Consider the following 22244-nt stretch of genomic DNA (forward strand, 5'->3'; position numbering starts at 1 on the left):
CCAGTACCGTGGCCATCCAATGTGGCTGTATTCTGGTACTGAAGACACCAGTCGGGTCCACCCAGAGGAGGTCGACGATGCTACACTGGAGAGGTGGATGACTGCCATCACTGGGAACAAGGACAACCCTCGGGGAGCTAGGAGGATCGTTCCACTCGACCAGTCTTATGAGGTGGACAAGGTACGACTGTTTTCTTCCGATTGTTCCGTCCATTCTGTTTTGTTGTAAATCGGTCAATTGACCTTTATCTTGCTTGCTGTCTTTCAGGAGACCACTGAGCTGTACTCGATGCCCAACGGGGCGCAGGCGCAGGCCGAAGAGGAGGAAGGAAGCGGAGGCGAAAGCCAAGACGAGTGGGAGTCGGACGTCGATGAGGGTGAGGAAGACGCAGGTTCTGACGAGGAGGAAGAGGAGGAGGAAGTTGCGCCTCCTTGTTCCAAAAGGAGGTCCAAACTCACCCACGACCCTGCCGCTGATCATGGCAAGGGAGTCGCGCCTGCTGGGCAGTCGGCTAAATGTCCTCGGACAACTTCACCGGCGCCGACTGAAAAGGCGTCGAAGCAACCCTGCGCGGCCTCGTCAAAACCGGCGAAGGCCCTACCGAAGATGAGGATGGAGATTCTGACTGTCTCTGGGTAATGATCGTAACTCATGTTTTCCACTCCCGGTCGACTCAATTGCTGATAGACTGATATTCTGCAAATCGCAGCGCTGCTACTTCTGAGACTTCAGCTGGGCATGAGGATCAAGAAATGGAAGATGCTGCGACTTCTCAACCTGGTATGATCTGCGCGGTTTCGCTTTTGGTCGATTGAATCTCCATTTTTGATTTTGAACTTCTTCTGCAGCTCCACCTAACGCTGTCATCAATCTTCCTGACGATGATGACGAAGCGCCGCTGAGGTAGAGGAGGAGCAGAAAGGCGACTGTTGGCAAGGCTGCGCAGGTTACGTCAGCACCTGGACCACAGATTCCCGAGGGGAGCAACGTTGCTCGGGCTACCGTGTCCTTTGCGGAGCCGTTGACGGTTGCCCGCCCCTCGTTGTCGAGTGCTGACCCACCTTCCTTCTTCTCCACCTACCACGTCCCGGAGGACCAAGCAAGCGCTGCCAAAGAAGCTATACGCCAGGCCGAGATTATGATGGAGCAGGTGAAGGCGATCCGAACTGTCAGCCAAGTAGCTTATGATGCGAGCTCAGCTCTCCAGAGCAATGTCCAGATAATTGAACACCGACTGGAAATCTTGATTTTTGTCATACACCCACTGGGTGTGTCGATTCTACAGTGGACTGCTGGCAGTCGACTATAGTTTTTGTACCTTGAGATTTCTCACTTTGCTTTTTCCACTCGACCATGGCCGAGTGGAATCAATGAAACTGGTGGGGGCACGCTGAGTGCACCCACTGGGTGTAGTCCCCGAGATCGTGGTCGATTGCTGGCAATCGGCTATGGTCTGAATATTTTTTTTGCTGACAGTTAACTGCTTCCGGTCGACTGATCGACTCTGAGTCTAGCTTCTAGATCTAGTGGGGGCACGCTGAGTGCACCCACTGGGTGTAGTCCCCGAGACTACAGTTGAATGTTTTAGATTCACCTGTAGTCTTAGAAATAGTACGATTTTTCCTTTTAGTCACTCAGAAGTGATCTGTCATTGATGTCTGTCGATTGAACTTTCGCAAAAATCTTGTGACCTTGTTTCTCGTTACACCGAGCTGGAGAACAAGTATATCCAGCTTGAGCTTGATCAAAAGCTTGTTCAAGAGAACTTCACGAAGGTGAAGGAGGAGGCAAAAGGTATGTTTGGTGAGAATCTTGACGACTGTCCTCGCTTCTTGCCTGTCTCCGAATCTGATCTTACTGTGATTTTCGCAGAAAAGATGAAGGATGCTCTGAAGAAGAAGGACCTCGACCTTGCCGAGGCGCAGAAAAGGGCTGCAGACAAGACCAGGCTTGCAGAAGAGAAGATGGCTTCCGTCAACAAACTCGAAGAAGATAACACTCGACTGAAAGCCGCTCCTGACGTGGCCAACCAAGAAGTCACTCGACTGAGGAACGCCAACATGGTCCTAGACGACAAAGTCGGTGAACTGGCAGGAAAGAAAAATGACTTGGAGCTTTATCTGGGAGGACTCGCCAAGAAGTTGTTCCTCATGCTCGAAGGTAACCTCTTGTCTCCGATTGGTAGTTACTGACTTGCTGTAAGGGTGTTAGCTTATCCTTGAATCATGTCCACAGAATTCTGCCAAAACTTTGAAGAGGAGACTAGTCGAGTGGAGACTGGCTTGGACCCCATCAATTCTCTGGTGAAGGATGAAACTGCTATGAACGTGCTCCGCCTCGAGTCCCGTATTGCTGCAGTGGTCGATTATCTTGCAAGACTGAAGGCCGCTACATCACGCATTGACACATCGCTCTGGCCAGAAGAAACGCTCCAGAATGACCTTGAGTCGCTGATGACTCGACTGAACGAGATTCCGAGTCGAGTGCCAGAGTGGAAGAAGTCTTCTGCCCGGTGCGGTGCTGAAGTTGCACTGTCCTTGGTCCGCGTCCACTGCAAAGAAGCGAGAGAGGACAAGCTAGTGTCTCTTAAGGTGGCCAATACTAGGAAGCATGACTTCCGTTCTTTCATGGAGACCTTCATCGCGGCCGCCACTCGGATTGCAGACGGGATCGACCTGGACGAGTTTGTTGCGCCTTCCAGCCCTCCGCAGGAGGGGTAAAAAACTATTACGCTTGGTGATTTAAATTTGCCTCGGAATGCCGAGTGATTTTTGTAACCGCCAAACTTTAACAGGCTTGATGCCTGAGCACTTCTGGGTCCATAGGACGTTATCCGAACTTGATTTGCCGTTGAAATATGTTTGCTTCTTTTGGACAACTATCTTCTTTGGGTTGGTATATATGTTAGCATCTGAAATGCTCTTTTGCAGGCAGGAGTGAAGCACAAATTGCAGTCGACTTGTGCTCGTCATGTTTGGGCGAGTGCTTGGTTGCAACCAAGCCTCCGAGTGAGAAACTTGTTCTCCACTCGGAAAGATTATAGAAACTTAGGCGAGCACTGGGCTGCAGCTAAGCCCCCGAGCGGAAGGCGGGCTTACCACTCGGTAGGATTTTGTTTACTTAGGCGAGTACTTGGACTGCAGCTAAGCCTCCGAGTGGGAGGTTTGCTCTCCACTCGGCAGGATTTTTTAGAAACTTAGGCGAGCGCTGGGCTGCAGCTAAGCCCCCATGTGGGAGGTTTGCTCTCCACTCGGTAGGATTTTCAGAAACTTAGGCGAGCACTGGGCTGCAGCTAAGCCTCCGAGTGGGAGGTTTGCTCTCCACTCAGTAGGATTTTCAAAAACTTAGGCGAGCACTGGGCTGCAGCTAAGCCCCCAAGTGGGAGGTTTGCTCTCCACTCGGAAGGATTTTTTAGAAACTTAGGCGAGCACTGGGCTGCAGCTAAGCCTCCGAGTGGGAGGTTTGCTCTCCACTCGGTAGGATTTTCAAAAACTTAGGCGAGTACTTGGCTGCAGCTAAGCCCCCGAGTGGGAGGTTTGCTCTCCACTCGGTAGGATTTTCAAAAACTTAGGCGAGCACTGGGCTGCAGCTAAGCCCCCGAGTGGAAGGCTGGCTCACCACTCGGTAGGATTTTCAAAAACTTAGGCGAGCGCTGGGCTGCAGCTAAGCCCCCGAGTGGAAGGCTGGCTCACCACTCGGTAGGATTTTCAAAAACTTAGGCGAGCACTGGGCTGCAGCGAAGCCCCCGAGTGGGAGGTTTGCTCACCACTCGGTAGGATTTTCAAAAACTTAGGCGAGCACTAGGCTGCAGCTAAGCCCCCGAGTGGAAGGCTGTTTCTCACCACTCGGTAGGATTTTCAAAAACTTAGGCGAGCACTGGGCTGCAACTAAGCCCCCGAGTGGAAGGCTGGCTTACCAATCGGTAGGATTTTGTTTGAACTTAGGCAAAACGGATTCGCAGCTAAGCCTCCGAGTGGAATGCTGGCTTACCACTCGGTAGGATTTTTACAAGCTTAGGTGAAACGGGTTCACAGCTAGGCCACCCACTGGAGGACAGATTTACGAGAACAAAAACTATAACAATCACTAAAATTATGAAACTCTTTGTCTTTGATGAATACACTACAGGAGTACTTTTTATTACAACTCATCCGAGTGACTTAAGTATAAAAGGGGCGGAGTAAGTCCGCGTTCCATGCTCTGGGCTCGTCAATCTGGTGCTCGACATTATAAAGGCGGTATGCCCCATTATGGAGAACTTTGGTGACGATGAAGGGACCTTCCCAAGTAGGATCAAGCTTGTGTGGTTTCTGTTGATCCACTCGGAGAACTAAATCTCCTTCCTGGAAAGCTCGACTCTTCACATTTCTGGCATGGAAGCAACACAAGTCCTGCTGGTAAATGGTCAATCGGATCAAGGCCATCTCTCTTTCTTCTTCTAGAAGATCTTCTGCGTCCTGTCGGGCCTGCTCTGCTTCGGCTTCGGTGTAAAGTTCGACTCGGGGCGCGTTGTGAAGCATGTCACTCGGCAAGACTGCTTCGGCTCCATAGACCAAGAAGAACGGAGTCCTCCCAGTCGACCGATTCGGCGAGGTCCTCAACCCCCAAAGTACCGACGGAAGTTCGTCGACCCACGCACCAGCTGCGTGTTTGAGGTCGCGCATCAGTCGGGGTTTCAGTCCTTTGAGAATTAAGCCATTTGCTCGCTCAGCTTGTCCATTCGACTGGGGGTGGGCGACCGAAGCGTAGTCGACTCGCATACCCTGAGATGCGCAGAATGCTCTGAACTCTTCAGAGTCAAAGTTTGACCCATTATCCATGATGATACTGTGGGGAACTCCGTATCTGAACACCAACTCCCTGATGAAGCTGACGGCGGTGCCGGCGTCCAAATTCTTGATGGGTTTAGCCTCGATCCACTTAGTGAACTTGTCGACTACTACCAACACATGGGTGTAGCCATTTCTGCCTGTCCTTAGAGGTCCAACCATATCCAGTCCCCACACAACAAAAGGCCATACGAGTGGAATGGTCTTCAAGGCCGAGGTGGGTTTGTGTGACATATTGAAGTAAAATTGACATCCTTCACATCTGTCGACTATCTCTTTCGCCATTTCATTTGCTTTGGGCCAATAAAAACCAGCTCGGTATGCTTTAGCCACAATGGTCCGAGAAGATGCATGATGGCCACAGGTCCCCGAGTGGATGTCGTTGAGAATCATTCGACCTTCCTCTGGTGTTATGCATTTCTGGCTGACTCCAGTCGCACTTTCTTTGTATAACTGTCCCCTCATGACCGTGAAGGCTTTGGATCGGCGGACGATCTCCCGAGCCTCTTCTTCATTCTCGGGGAGCTCTTTTCTCAAGATATAGGCAATATAGGGCACTGTACAATCGGCAGTGATGACCAAAACTTCCATGATCAAGTCGACCACAGCTGGGACCTCGACTTCAGTCGGATCTGTGGCGCTTTTGGGCTGCGGGACTTCCTCAATGAAAGGATCTTCTTGAACCGATGGTGTGTGAACATGCTCCAAAAACACACCACTCAGAATGGCTTCCCTCTTGGAACCTATCTTCGCCAAGTCATCGGCTGCTTGATTTTTTTAGTCGGGGAATGTGATGGAGCTCTAATCCCTCGAATTTCTTCTCCAGCTTTCTGACTGCATTGCAGTATCCAGTCATGGCCGGGCTTCTGACGTCCCACTCCGTCATCACTTGGTTGACCACTAAGTCCGAGTCGCCGTAGACCATGAGGCGACAGACGCCGAGTGAAATGGCCATACGCAACCCGTACAAGAGTGCTTCGTATTCTGTTTCATTGTTGGAGGAATCAAGGTGAATCTGGAGTACATATCTGAGCTTATCTCCTCGGGGGGAAACCAAGAACACTCCGCACCGGAACCATTCAGCATTTTGGAGCCATCGAAGAACATAGTCCAGTGCTCCGAGTGAACTTGGGTCGGTAACTACTGTTCAGTCCACTCGGCGAGGAAATCTGCTATTGCTTGGGACTTGATAGCTTTCTTTGCCTCAAATCTGATATCAAGGGGAAGAAGTTCAATCGCCCATTTTGCCACTCGACCAGTTGCGTCTCAGTTGTGCAGAATCTCTGATAAGGGGGTGTCGGTGACGACTGTGATAATGTGGTCAGAGAAGTAATGGGCAACTTTCTTCGTGGTCATGTAAATTCCATACACAAGCTTCTGATAATGAGGGTATCGTTGCTTGGACGGGGTCAGGACTTCAGAAATGTAATACACTGGGCGCTGAACTTTGAAGGCTTTTCCTTTCTCTTCCCGCTCGACCGTAAGTACAGTGCTGACGACTTGTCCTGTGGCTGCAATGTAAAGCCGCAAAGGCTCTTTGCTGATTGGGGCAGCAAGCACCGGCTGGGTGGAAAGCAGGGTTTTTAACTCTGCAAATGCTGCATCAGCTTCTTGAGTCCACTCAAACTTGTATGACTTCTTCATCAGTCGGTAAAGGGGCAATGCCTTTTCACCGAGGCGAGAGATGAATCGACTTAATGTGGCCAAGCATCCAGTAAGTTTCTGGACATCGTGCACACGCACGGGGCGTTTCATTCGGAGTATAGTGCCAACTTTTTCTAGGTTAGCATCGATTCCCCATTCAGAAACGAGAAAAACGAGCTACTTTCCGCCAGGAACTCCGAATGTGCATTTTGATGGATTAAGCTTGATATCGTACCTCCTGAAGTTTGCAAATGTTTCAGCTAGGTCAGTCAGTAGGTCGGAACCTTTCTGTTGGGGAACGTAGTAATTTCAAAATTTTCCTACGCACACGCAAGATCATGGTGATGGCATAGCAACGAGAGGGGAGAGTGTTGTCCACGTACCCTCGTAGACTGTAAGCGGAAGCGTTAGCACAAAGCGGTTCATGTAGTCGTACGTCTTCACGATCCGACCGATCCAAGCACCGAACATACGGCACCTCCGAGTTCAGCACACGTTCAGCTCGATGACAATCCTCGGGCTCCGATCCAGCAAAGCTTCAGAGATGAGTTCCGTCAGCACGACGGCGTGGTGACGATGATGATGTACTACCGGCGCAGGGCTTCGCCTAAGCTTTGCGACGATATGACCGAGGTGGAATATGGTGGAGGGGGGCACCGCACACGGCTAAGGAACGATCCGTAGATCAACTTGTGTGTTATGGGGTGCCCCCTTGCCCCCGTATATAAAGGAGGGAGGGGGAGGTGCGGCCGGCCCCTTTGGGGTGCGCCTGGAGGAGTCCTACTCCCACCGGGAGTAGGACTCCCTCCTGTTGCCTTGGTGGAGAAGGAAAGGGGGGAGGGGAAAGACGAAAGGGGGGCACCGCCCCCCCTTCCTTGTCCTATTCGGACTAGGGGGGAGGGGGCGCGTGGCCTGCCCTGGCCGGCCCTCCTCTTCTCCCTCATGGCCCACTAAGGCCCATTAACCTCCGGGAGGGTTCCGGTAACCCCCCGGTGTTCCGGTAAAATCCCGATTTCACCCGGAACCTTTCCAATGTCCAAATATAGGCTTCCAATATATCAATATTTATGTCTCGACCATTTCGAGACTCCTCGTCATGTCCGTGATCACATCCGGGACCCGGAACAAACTTCGGTACATCAAAACTTATAAACTCATAATAAAACTGTCATCGTAACGTTAAGCATGCGGACCCTATAGGTTCGAGAACTATGTAGACATGACCTAGAACCTTTCTCGGTCAATAACCAATAGCGGAACCTGGATGCCCATATTGGTTCCTACATATTCTATGAAGATCTTTATTGGTCAAACCGCATAACAACATACGTTGTTCCCTTTGTCATCGGTATGTTACTTGCCCGAGATTTGATCGTCGGTATCCAATACCTAGTTCAATCTCGTTACTGGCAAGTCTCTTTACTCGTTCTGTAACACATCATCTTATTACTAACTCATTAGTTATAATGCTTGCAAGTCTTAAGTGATGAGTATTACCGAGAGGGCCCAGAGATACCTCTCCGACAATCGGAGTGACAAAACCTAATCTCGAATTATGCCAACTCAACATGTACCTTCGGAAACACCTGTAGAGCACCTTTATAATCACCCAGTTACATTGTGACGTTTGGTAGCACACAAAGTGTTCTTCCGGTAAACGTGAGTTGCACAATCTCATAGTTGCAGGAACTTTGTATAAGTCATGAAGAAAGCAATAGCAACATACTAAACGATCAAGTGCTAGGCTAACGGAATGGGTCATGTCAATCACATCATTCTTCTAATGATGTGATCCCATTAATCAAATGACAACACATGTCTATGGTTAGGAAACATAACCTTCTTTGATTAATGAGCTAGTCAAGTAGAGGCATACTAGTGACTATATGTTTGTCTATGTATTCACACATGTATCATGTTTCCGGTTAATACAATTCTATCATGAATAATAAACATTTATCATGATATGAGGAAATAAATAATACCTTTATTATTGCCTCTAGGACATATTTCCTTCAGTCTCCCACTCGCACTAGAGTCAATAATCTAGTTTACATCGCTATGTGATTTAACACCAATATTCACATCTGCATGTGATTAATACCCATAGTTCACATCATCATGTGATCAACACCCAAAGGGTTTACTAGAGTAAATAATCTAGTTCACACCGCTATGTGATTAACACCCAATAGAGTACTAAGGTATGATCATGTTTTGCTCGTGAGAGAAGCTTAGTCAACGGGTCTGTCATATTCAGAGCCGTATGTATTTTGCAAATATCCTATGTCCACAATGCTCTGCACGGAGCTACTCTAGCTAATTGCTCCCACTTTCAATATGTATCCAGATTGAGACTTAGAGTCATCTGGATTGGTGTAAAAGCTTGCATTGTTGTAACTTTTTACGACGGGCTCTTTTATCACCTCCATAATCGAGAAACATCTCCTTAGTCTTCACTAAGGATATTCTTGACCCATGTCCAGTGATCTACTATTAGATCAAAATTGTATTCCTTTGCCAAGGTATACAATAGGTCTGGTTCACAGCATAGCATACTTTATAGAACCTATGATTGAGGCATAGGGAATGACTTTTCATTCTCTTTCTATTTTCTGCAATGGTCGGGTCTTGAGTCTTACTCAACTTCACACCTTGTAACACAGGCAAGAACTCCTTCTTTGACTGTTCCATTTTGAACTATTTCAAAAATTTATCAAGGTATGTACTCATTGGAAAAATCTTATCAAGCGTCTTGATCTATCTATATAGATCTTGATGCTCAATGTGTAAGCAGCTTCACTGAGGTCTTTCATTGAAAAACTTTTTATTCAAGCATCCTTTTATGCTATCCAGAAGTTCTATATCATTTCCAATCAACAATATGTCTTGCACATATAATATCAGAAATGCTACAGAGCTCCCACTCACTTTCTTTTAAATACAGGCTTCTTCAAAAGTCTGTATAAAACCATATGCTTTGATCAACTCATCAAAGCATATATTCCAACTCCGAGATGCTTGCACCAGTCCATAGATGGATCGCTGGAGCTTGCACAATTTGTTAGCACCTTTAGGATTGACAAAACCTTCTGGTTGCATCATATACAACTCTTCTTTAAGAAAACCATTAAGGAATGCAATTTTGTTTATCCATTTGCCAGATTTCATAAAATGCGGCAATTGCTAACATGATTCAGACAGACTTAAGCATAGATACGAGTGAAAAACTCTCATCGTAGTCAACACCTTGAACTTGTCGAAAATCTTTTGCGACAATTCTAGCTTTGTAGATAGTAACACTATCAGCATCCGTCTTCCTCTTGAAGACCCATTTAATCTCAATGTCTTGCCGATCAATGGGCAAGTCAATCAAAGTCCATACTTTGTTTTCATACATGGATCTTATCTCAGATCTCATGGCCTCAAGCCATTTTGCGGAATCTGGGCTCACCATCACTTCTTCATAGTTCGTAGGTTCGTCATGGTCTAGTAACATAACTTCCAGAACAGGATTACCGTACCACTGTGGTGCGGATCTTACTCTGTAAGACCTACGAGGTTCTGTAGTAACTTAATCTGAAGTTTCATGATCATCATCATTAACTTCCTCACTAATTGGTGTAGTAGTCACAGGAACAGATTTCTGTGATGAACTACTTTCCAATAAGGGAGAAGGTACAGTTACCTCATCAAGTTCTACATTCCTCCCACTCACTTCTTTCGAGAGAAACTTCTGCTCTAGAAAGGATCCATCTTAGCAACGAATAACTTGCCTTCGGATCTGTGATAGAAGGTGTACCCAATAGTTACCTTTGGGTATTCTATGAAGACGCACTTCTCCGATTTGGGTTCGAGCTTATCAGGTGAAAACTTTTTCACATAAGCTTCACAACTCCAAACTTTAAGAAACGACAGCTTAGGTTTACTATTAAACCATAGTTCATACGGTGTCATCTCAACAGATTTAGATGGTGCCCTATTAAACGTGAATGCAGTTGTCTCTAATGCATAACCCCAAAACGATAGTGGTAAACCGATAAGAGACATCATAGATCGCACCATATCTAGTAAAGTACGATTATGACGTTCGGACACACCATTACATTGTGGTGTTCTAGGTGGCATGAGTTTGTGAAACTATTCCACATTGTTTTAATTGAAAACCAAACTCATAACTCAAATATTTGTCTCTGCGATCAAATTGCAGAAACTTTATTTTCTTGTTATGATGATTCTCCACTTCACTCTGAAATTCTTTGAACTTTTCAAATGTTTCAGACTTGTGCTTCATTAAGTAGATATACTCATATCTGCTCAATTCATCTTGTGAAGGTCAGAAAATAACGATACCCGCCACGAGCATCAACACTCATTGGACCGCATACATCGGTATGTATTATTTCCAATAAGTCACTAGCTCGTTCCATTGTTCCGGAGAACGGAGTTTTTGTCATCTTGCCCAAAAGGCACAGTTCGCAAGCATCAAATGATTCATAACCAAGTGATTCCAAAAATCCATCTTTATGGAGTTTCTTCACGCGCTTTACACAGATATGACCCAAACAGCAGTGCCACAAATAAGTTCCACTATCATTATCAACTTTGCATCTTTTGGCATCAAAATTATGATTATGTGTATCACTACGATCGAGATCCAACAAATTATTTTCGTTGGGTGTATGACCATCGAAGGCTTTATTCATGTAAACAGAACAACAATTATTCTTTGACTTTAAATGAATAACGGTATTGCAATAAACATGATCAAATCATATTCATACTCAATGCAAACGCCAAATAACATTTATTTAGGTTTAACACTAATCCCGAAAGTATAGGGAGTGTGCGATGATGATCATATCAATCTTGGAACCACTTCCAACACACATCGTCACTTCACCCTCAACTAGTTTCTGTTTATTCTATAACTCCTGTTTCGAGTTACTAATCTTAGCAACCGAACAAGTATCAAATACTCAGGGGTTACTATAAACACTAGTAAGGTACACATCAATAACATGTATATCAAATATACCCTTGTTCACTTTGCCATCCTTCTTATCCACCAAATATTCAAGGCATTTCCGCTTCTAGTGACCATTTCCTTTGCAGTATAATCACTCAGTTTCAGGCTTCGGTCCAGCTTTGGGCTTCTTCGCGGGAGTGACAACTTACTTGCCATTCTGCTTGAAGTTCCCTTTCTTTCCCTTTGCCCTTTTCTTGAAACTAGTGATCTTGTCAACCATCAAGACTTGATGCTCTTTCTTGATTTCTACCTTCGTCCATTTCAACATCACGAAGAGATCGGGAAACGTTTTTGTCATCCCTTGCATACTATAGTTCATCATGAAGTTCAAGTAACTTAGTGATGGTGACTAGAGAATTCTGTCAATCACTATCTTATCTGGAAGATTAACTCCCACTTGATTCAAGCGATTGAAGTACCCAGATAATCTGAGCACATGCTCACTAGTTGAGCGATTCTCCTCCATCTTTTAGCTATAGAACTTGTTGGAGACTTCATATCTCTCAATTAGGGTATTTGCTTGACATCTTAACTTCAATTCCTGGAACATCTCATATGGTCCATGACGTTCAAAATGTCTTTGAAGTCCCGATTCTAAGCCATAAAGCATGGTGCACAAAACTATCAAGTAGTCATCATATTGAGCTAGGCAAACGTTCATAACGTCTGCATATGCTCCTGCAATAGGTTTGTCACCTAGCGGTGCATTAAGGACATAATTCTTCTGTGCAGCAATGAGGATAAACCTCAGATCACGGATCCAATCCGCATCATTGCTACTAACATCTTTCAACACAATTTTCTCTAGGAACATATCAAAATAAACATATGAAAGCAACAACGCAAGCTATTGATCTACAACATAATTTGCAAAATACTACCAGGACTAAGTTCATGATAAATTTAAGTTCAATTAATCATATTACTTAAGAATTCCCACTTAGACAGACATCCCTCTAATCCTCTAAGTGATCACGTAATCCAAATCAACTAAACCATAACCGATCATCACGTGAAATGGAGTAGCTTTCAATGGTGAACATCACTATGTTGATCATATCTACTATATGATTCACGTTCGACCTTTCGGTCTCCGTGTTCCGAGGCCATATCTGTATATGCTAGGCTCGTCAAGTTTAACCTGAGTATTCCGCGTGTGCAAAACTGGCTTGCACCCGTTGTAGATGGACGGAGAGCTTATCACACCCGATCATCACGTGGTGTCTGGGCACGACGAACTTTGGCAATGGTGCATACTCAGGGAGAACACTTCTTGATAATTTTTAGTGAGAGATCATCTTAAAATGCTACCGTCAATCAAAGCAAGATAAGATGCATAAAGGATAAACATCACATGCAATCAATATAAGTGATATGATATGGCCATCATCATCTTGTGCTTTTGATCTCCATCTCCGAAGCACCGTCATGATCACCATCGTCACCGGCTCGACACCTTGATCTCCATCGCAGCATCGTTGTCGTCTCACCAACTATTGCTTCTACGACTATCGCTACCGCTTAGTGATAAAGTAAAGCAATTACAGGGCGTTTGCATTTCATACAATAAAGCGACAACCATATGGCTCCTGCCAGTTGCCGATAATTTCGGTTACAAAACATGATCATCTCATACAATAAAATATAGCATCACGTCTTGACCATATCACATCACAACATGCCCTGCAAAAACAAGTTAGACGTCCTCTACTTTGTTGTTGCAAATTTTATGTGGCTGCTGCGGGCTTAGCAAGAACCGTTCTTACCTACGCATCAAAAACCACAACGATAGTTTGTCAAGTTGGTGCTGTTTTAACCTTCGCAAGGACCGGGCGTAGCCACACTCGATTCAGCTAAAGTGAGAGAGACAGACACTCGCCGGTCACCTTAAGCAACGATTGCTCGTAGCGGTGAAACCAGTCTCGCGTAAGCGTACGCGTAATGTTGGTCCGGGCCGCTTCATCTCACAATACCGCCGAACCAAAGTATGACATGCTGGTAAGCAGTATGACTTATATCGCCCACAACTCACTTGTGTTCTACTCGTGCATATGACATCTATGCATAAAACCTAGGCTCCGATGCCACTGTTGGGGAACATAGTAATTTCAAAATTTTCCTACGCACACGCAAGATCATGGTGATGGCATAGCAACGAGAGGGGAGAGTGTTGTCCATGTACCCTCGTAGACCGTAAGCGGAAGTGTTAGCACAACGCGGTTGATGTAGTCGTACGTCTTCATGATCCGACCGATCCAAGCACCGAACGTACGGCACCTCCGAGTTCAGCACACGTTCAGCTCGATGACGATCCCCGGGCTCCGATCCAGCAAAGCTTCGGGGATGAGTTCCGTCAGCACGACGTCCTGGTGACGATGATGATGTACTACCGGCGCAGGGCTTCGCGTAAGCTTCGCGATGACATGACCGAGGTGGAATATGGTGGAGGGGGGCACCGCACACGGCTAAGGAACGATCCGTAGATCAACTTGTGTGTTATGGGGTGCCCCCTTGCCCCCGTATATAAAGGAGGGAGGGGGAGGTCCGGCCGGCCCCTTTGGGGTGTGCCTGGAGGAGTCCTACTCCCACCGGGAGTAGGACTCCCTCCTCTTGCCTTGGTGGAGAAGGAAAGGGGGGAGGGGAAAGAGGAAAGGGGGCGCCGTCCCCCCTTCCTTGTCCTATTCAGACTAGGGGGGGAGGGGGCGCGCGGCCTGCCCTGGCCGGCCCTCCTCTTCTCCCTCATGGCCCACTAAGGCCCATTAACCTCCCGGAGGGTTCCGGTAACCCCCCGGTGTTCCGGTAAAATCCCGATTTCACCCGGAACCTTTACGATGTCCAAATATAGGCTTCCACTATATCAATCTTTATGTCTCGACCATTTCGAGACTCCTCTTCATGTCCGTGATCACATCCGGGACTCCGAACAAACTTCGGTACATCAAAATAAACTCATAATAAAACTGTCATCGTAACGTTAAGCGTGCGGACCCTACGGGTTCGAGAACTATGTAGACATGACCTAGAACCATTCTCGGTCAATAACCAATAGCGGAACCTGGATGCCCATATTGGTTCCTACATATTCTACGAAGATCTTTATTGGTCAAACCGCATAACAACATACGTTGTTCCCTTTGTCATCGGTATGTTACTTGCCCGAGATTTGATCGTCGGTATCCAATACCTAGTTCAATCTCGTTACTGGCAAGTCTCTTTACTCGTTCTGTAACACATCATCTTATTACTAACTCATTAGTTATAATGCTTGCAAGGCTTAAGTGATGAGTATTACCGAGAGGGCCCAGAGATACCTCTCCGACAATCGGAGTGACAAAACCTAATCTCGAATTATGCCAACTCAACATGTACCTTCGGAAACACCTGTAGAGCACCTTTATAATCACCCAGTTACATTGTGACGTTTGGTAGCACACAAAGTGTTCTTCCGGTAAACGTGAGTTGCACAATCTCATAGTTGTAGGAACTTTGTATAAGTCATGAAGAAAGCAATAGCAACATACTAAACGATCAAGTGCTAGGCTAACGGAATGGGTCATGTCAATCACATCATTCTTCTAATGATGTGATCCCATTAATCAAATGACAACACATGTCTATGGTTAGGAAACATAACCTTCTTTGATTAATGAGCTAGTCAAGTAGAGGCATACTAGTGACTATATGTTTGTCTATGTATTCACGCATGTATCATGTTTCTGGTTAATACAATTCTAGCATGAATAATAAACATTTATCATGATATGAGGAAATAAATAATAACTTTATTATTGCCTCTAGGGCATATTTCCTTCAGCTTCCACATTCCGACTGATTTGAGTGAGCAAACACTTCTAAATCATCCTCATGAATGTGGCTCCGGCATTCTTGAGGCCGAATGGCATGGTGACATAACAGAAGCACCAGAATGGGGTGATGAAAGCCGTTTTGATCTCATCAGGTCCAAACAGACGGATCTGATGGTACCCGGAATAAGCGTCAAAGAAAGAAAGACGCTCACATCCCGGAGTTGAGTCGACTATTTGGTCGATGCGGGGAAGAGGAAAATGATCTTTCGGGCAGGCCCGATTGATATGCTTGAAATCGATGCACATGCGAAGATAATTGTCCTTTTTGGGGACCATGACGACATTGGCGAGCCACTCGGAGTGGTAAATCTCTCGGATAAACTCTACTGCTAGGAACCGAGCCACTTCTTTGCCAATGGCCTTTCTTTTCTGGATGGCGGACCGTCGCAGATGTTCCTTCACAGGTTTTGCCTTCGAGTCGACTCATAGACGATGCTCAGCCAGTCCCCGGTACACCCGGCATGTTAGAAGGTTTCCATGCGAAGATGTCCCAGTTCTCACGGAGGAACTGGATGAGCGCTTCTTCCTATTTGGGGTCGAGTGTTGTGGAGATATGAGTCGGAGCAGCGTTTGGGTCGGTCGGGTGGATGTGAACAGGCTTTGTCTCACCGGACGACTGAAATGCTGATTCTGTGGCAAGCTTCTTGGCTCGCAACAAATCACTTAGGTCTGCATTCCTTTGGTGTTCCTGCCACTCTTCTACCACCATCTGAGCATCGGCGATCTTTGAGCCCTTCTAGAAGCACTCCTCTTCCTTTTTGCGGTTGCCGGTGACAGTGATCACGCCTTTAGGGCCTGACATCTTCAGTTTGAGGTACACGTAACAAGGTCGAGCCATAAAACGTGCATATGCTGGCCTACCCAAAATTGCATGATAGGCACTCTGGAAATCCACAACCTCAAATGTCAGCTTCTCTTTGCGGAAATTCTACGAATCACCAAAAACTACATCAAGAGCAATCTGACCGAGTGACGCGGCCTTCTTGCCAGGAATGACTCCATAAAAACTCATCTTGCTCGTGCTCAGTCTGGACATCGGAATGCCCATCCCTTTCAGTGTCTCAGCATACAGTATATTCAAACTGCTGCCGCCATCCATCAACACTTTGGTCAGTCGAGTGCCCTCAACGACCGGGTCGACCACCAACGCTTGCATCCCAGGGGTGGCTATGTGTGTAGGGTGATCAGATTGATCGAATGTAATGGCAGTCTGAGACCACTTCAGGTAATTGGGTGTTGACGGAGCAGCCATGTTTACCTCTCTGTTTATAACTTTCAGTCGGTGTTTGCTCTCAACATCGGCAAAAATCATCAAGGTGGAATTGACCTGCGGGTATTTTCCGTCACTATCCTCCTTGTCCTCAACTTTGTCCGACTCTTTCTCCTTGTCCTTGGGCTGCTTCCCTTGGAACTGCTGAATCAAGAGTCGACATTGCCGTGTGGTGTGCTTCAGCTAGATGAACTTACCCTCTTCATCTTTCTTAGTGTGGATGTGACATGGCAAATACAACACGTCATTTCCTTCCTTATCTTTTACCTTCTTGGGGTTCCAAGGCCCCTTGGGTTTCCCTTTGAATTTTCCTTGGTTCAGGGCCAAGGCTTCTCCAGGTGCGGCTGGCTCAGCTTTGCGCTTTTGCTTCCGACTGGAATTTCCACCCCCGGTGTCCTGGGCGACTGACTTGTGTTTGCCGCTCCGGAGCCGATCCTCTTCCTCACCATTGGCATATTTGGTGGCTATTTCCATCATTCGACTCAGAGACATGTCTCCGGTTCGACCGAATTTCAGGCTTAGCTCTCTGTTCTTTACGCCCTCTTTGAAGGCGCAGACTGCCTGGTGATCGGACACATTTTCCACTGTATGATGCAGCGTGATCCATCTCTGGATGTAATCCCTCAGAGTCTCATTCGACTTCTGTACACAAGATTGCAGCTCTATCAATCCTGCTGGCCGCTTGCACGTTCCTTCGAATGTCCTGACAAACACTCGGGAGAGGTCCTCCCACGTGTAGATGCTGTTGGGCATCAACTGATTCAACCATGCCCTGGCTGACCCTTCCAACATGAGGGGCAGATGCTTCATGGCCACCTCGTCATTTCCACCGCCGATCTGAACAGCCACTCGGTAGTCCTCAAGCCAAGTGTCGGGCTTGGACTCACCGTTGAACTTGCTGACTCCAGTCGCCAACCTGAAGTTGGGAGGAATCACCGCGGCTCTGATGGCTCTGTTGAAGCACTCTGGTCCGGAGACCTGTACTCGGCTGCTGGTGGGTATGTCTCTGTCATTACCCTCTCTGTGGGCTCTGTTCCGGTCGACCAGACCCTGAACGATGATGGATCTCGCGTCAAAGCCTGGTTCCCTAGGGTCGACTGGAATTCTTCGTCCGCCACTGTACTGGCGTCTGTCATCTTGCTGCCGAGGCATATATGATCCACCCCTCTGGGAAGGAGTGGGCACTCGACGTCGATCGTTGCGATCGACTCGGTGATCATCCTACTCATAGTTCCTGTACTGATCGTGTCGGTCACCACGCCCTTCACGCCTCCGGGGCAATCTGGGGCTATGAGCCGACTGGATTGTATTCGCCGCCACAGACCTGCTATGGATCCTGTTCCGCGACTGCGACACAGCTGAATTCTGATCTCCGGCTGCCCGGAGAAAATCCCTAATCTGCATCAAGCCTCTGCCAGCCTCTGACTGGGAAGGCTGAATCGACTCTGCTATACATGTTGCAGCTGCTAAATTCTGGATTGGAGTGCGGTATACCTGAGTCGGAGGTCTAAAGAGTTGGCGTCGACTGGAGTCTGGAATCCGTTGTCGCGCGCGGTCGTCGAGTGCCCGCTGAAGGTTCTCCAGTCGAGTGCGCTCAGCCAGGTTGGCCAAGCGCGCGTCCTCTAAGGCGCGAGCCTCAGGGGTTTCTCCAACGATCGGAGTATGAAGTGCATCCATGTTTCGGCGGCGAAGCTCTTCCCTCTGCTGTGAGTCGAGGGGCTCGGGGCAGTACTCCTCATGGTCGTGCGACGGGCCGCCTCCGCCGTTGCCTCCCTCGGTGCCAGGAAAACCGGGGGGCACGTGCGGTCCATTGACCATCAGTACCTCCGCCGCCGGATCACTGCTGTCGCATTCGGATGCAGTCTCTGCGGAGCCAGTCGACAGGTCGAAAAGGCCATAGAGAGATTCGTCGGGCTCGATTGCTGCGACTTGGGCCGTGGTCGACTGGCGAGCCACTGCGTGCCTCACCCACCGCTGAAGCCTCGACCGACCGGAACGCTTACGCCGGCGGGAAGCTGGGAGGGAGGATGACACGAAAACCGGCCGATACTGGGTCGACGGTTGCTGCAGAATGACGCCGCGGACGCATGCTCGAAAATGCGTAGCTCCACGGACTGGGAGCGCATCCACGTCGAGCGGGGCCTCCTGCAGCCAGGCAGAGTCGTCGGCGATGAATGTGAGCGCGCCGAGACGGATCTCGCGACCCTCAACCAAAACTCCACCTGAAACCATGATGATGGGAATCGAAAAGATTGCAACTTATCCAACAAGTCGCTAAGACACCTGCCCCACGGTGGGCGCCAACTGTCGTGGTTCTAAGTCTGACAGTAGAATGGGGGGTAGGTATGGAGAGGCAAGATCCTAGCTATGGAGTAGTTGTACACACGAGTGTTTTACGAGTTCAGGCCCTTCTCGGAGGAAGTAATAGCCCTACGTCTCGGAGCCCGGAGGCAGTCGACTGGTTTATGTGTATATGAGTTACAGGGGTGCGAACCCTTCTACCAGTGGAGGGGGGTGGCTTATATAGAGGACGCCAGGACCCCAGCTAGCCCACGTAGCAGAGGGTTTAAAGTACATTAAGGCCTGGCGTTACTGATAACGCTCTACATAAAGTGTCATCATGACCATTAAGACTACTTAATTACAGACCGTTTGGATACAGAATAGATCCTGAATTCCTGATGGTGGAGTGAGTCTTCATGGTCGAGTGTCTTCAGGTTCGTCGAGTGTCTTCTAGTCCGTCGAGTGGAGTTCCTCTTGGTCGACTGAAAGATGACTTCTTCTAAGAGATGTCCTTGGGGAGGGTACCTTGGACAGGTCCGTGACCCTACGCTAGGTACATGGCTTCATCACACACTGCATTTCTTCTCCTCCTTCCTCTGCTAGCTCTTAACCCTGTGTGCTAAGTGCAAATGCTATCTCTTAATCATATCCCATGCGGGCAACCAAACAGCGTGTAGTTGCATGCGCCGAGACAATGCAGGCAACCAAACAACGTACCAATGTTGCTCTCCTAATGCAGCAAGTCCATATACATGTAACCAAGCAACTCGCAGATGTCGCATATAAGACTGTTTTTCGAGATCCAGACTGAATGGAGAAGTGTATGCAACGTAGGCACTGTAGCACACGGCAACCAAACACGCCGTTAATTGCTCCAGGAAGATTGGACTCGCATGGCAAGCGTGCCGCTGCATGCATCGTTTCCTCACGGGTGATTCACGAGGGAGCCAGCACAGGACAAAACGGCCGTAAATGCCTCGAGGTCACACCACAGGCCACACGCCAGCGTCCGGGTGGAGGATTCAAGTACGTCGAACCTCACTTCTCTCGGTGATCTCTCAAACTGAAGCACTGTACCACCGTGCACTGTCCACACAGTCCAGACGTCGAGTGGGTCTCTCCTCCGCTACGCAGCTCGCGGATGTGCCACCAACGGGTAGCCGCCTGGTGGCTCGTCGTCGCCACCGCGCTCCTGCCCATGCCGGCGGCGTCTGCGCATGAATGCAAGTCCAGGTACGCACGAGCGCCACCAGATTTCCCTTGGGTGTTCGGGATCCTAGTTAGTCTCCTGCATATGCATGCGTGAATGGGTGGACTGATCTGATTTTGGTGCTGATCGACGATGCTACGTGACGGCGCTGGTGCCTGGGTCGACAGGAGGGGCCGCGCTGTGGAGGGAGGGCGCTAGAGCAACTACAGTCGGATACCGCAAATCCGGCCCCTCCAACGCCCATGGACGCGTCCACAGATACTGACCGGGCACGCTTCAAATTAGCCACTTTGCATCTGCCTTTCATCCCTTAAATTCATACAAAACATGCAAAAATAATCATACGTACTACATCTATGTACTATTCTACCTACTCTTCGTCGTTAGAGATTTCCAGGACGACGGTGGCGGGCGCCGGCTGAATGGGAGGGTAGGAGGGCTCTCGCTCATCCTCCTTCTGCTCGACCTCATCCATGTAGGCGAACATCTCTGTCACGTCTGCAGCCTCTTGCGCCTCCATCTTCTACCGGTGACGGCGTCTTGCCTCCGCAGCAAACTCCGACCGGAGGAAATTTAGGATGGTCTGCTGCTCTGCCTGCAGATCCCCGTCACTAGCGTCCCCCACGTCCTCCTCCTCCACCACCTCCTCCTCCGGATGCAGTGGATCCGGAGGTAGCCCCGCGGCGATCAGGGCTTCCCGCCTAGCCCGGATCTGCTCAAGGAGCTCGAGCCGATGCTCCGGCGTCAGAAAGGGCTCGCTCCTCACCTGACGACGTGGGGGCATGGCTATTAGGCAGACAGGTGGAGTGGAAAGTGGCGGTGACGGAGGACGGGAGGAGGAAAATATGAATGGATGGTAGGGTTTCAGTGCCGCCGGTCGACTTAAATAGTCAGGCAATGCACTAAACGGCCCGTCGGAGCTGTGCCACGCGGCGTCACCGGTCCGACGGAGGAAACGAGCTTCGGACCGACGGGTTTGAGGGCATTTTCGGGTGGGACCCCTTCGTCAGTCCGACGTGGCGGGCATGCTCGGGCGCGCCCGGGCGCCCCATGTCCGCCCATATTTAGCCTATATATGGGGGGTGCCGGTCAACCCGGGCGTTTGATGGCCGTTTGAGAGGCCAGTCAGGGAAAAAATTATGACCGAACGGTCTGTCCGGATGTTTAAGACGGATTTGAGGAATCCGATTATAGATGCTCTTAGGCGGTGTGGGAGCTGCGAGATGCATGGGCAGAGGACGCCCATGAAGCTGCCTCCCACGCCAGATCCCAACAGCGGGATGGGCATGGTGAGGCGCCATCTGCCACCGCTGGCGTCGATCAATGAATAGCAGGCCATCAATTTCGCATATACAAAATAAAAAGGGCAATAGATAAGCTAAAATGAACTGTCCTCCCTTTATTTTCTTACTAGAGATGTGTCCAATTTAAACAGAAATAAATGCCTACCTAGGTTCGTTTATCAATTAAGGTCTTTGTTGGCGTTCCTCCTCAGCGATGCCCAAATAATAGTGCACTAGGCTAAAAGTAGCGAAGTACATTTTAGTACTGAATGGTATCATGCGCATAAGAGCACACATAGGCATCTCCACCGAACACAATCAATCCGTAAAGCCAACTCCATCGCGCGATCCCATACTGTCCGCGCGCGTTCGTTTGGAGTAAAACGGACGAACCGGGAGGCCCAGCGCGTGGGAGGAAACGGACTTTTGTCCGTTTTGTGTCTTCTTTCGACCCATCCCCGGCCCAAGTTTGCGACGATTTTGGGGTAAAACGGACAGTACGCGGACGGGTGGGACGCGCGCGCTTGTCCGCCGCTGGCCCGCCTGTTGGTGACACAAAGCAAAAAAAAACCGCGTGACCTTTGGCGCCATTTCCCCCCAAACCATCCCACGTCCCGCCGTCCTCCTCCCTCCCCCGTCCATGGCTGACGCCCAGCCGAACTCCGGTGGCCTAGCCATCGACCTGCCCGGAATGGCCAAGAAGAAGAAGGACAAGGCGCCAAGGAAGCCGCGGTCGGAGTGCACGCCGGAGGAGATCGCCAAGTTGGACGCGGAATCGGCGAAAAGGAGGAACTGGAGGGCGGTCGTCAAGGACAACGCCGCTGCGGCC

This window comes from Triticum aestivum, chromosome 6B (assembly GCF_018294505.1).
Source record: "Triticum aestivum cultivar Chinese Spring chromosome 6B, IWGSC CS RefSeq v2.1, whole genome shotgun sequence".
NCBI classification, from domain to species: domain Eukaryota; kingdom Viridiplantae; phylum Streptophyta; class Magnoliopsida; order Poales; family Poaceae; genus Triticum; species Triticum aestivum.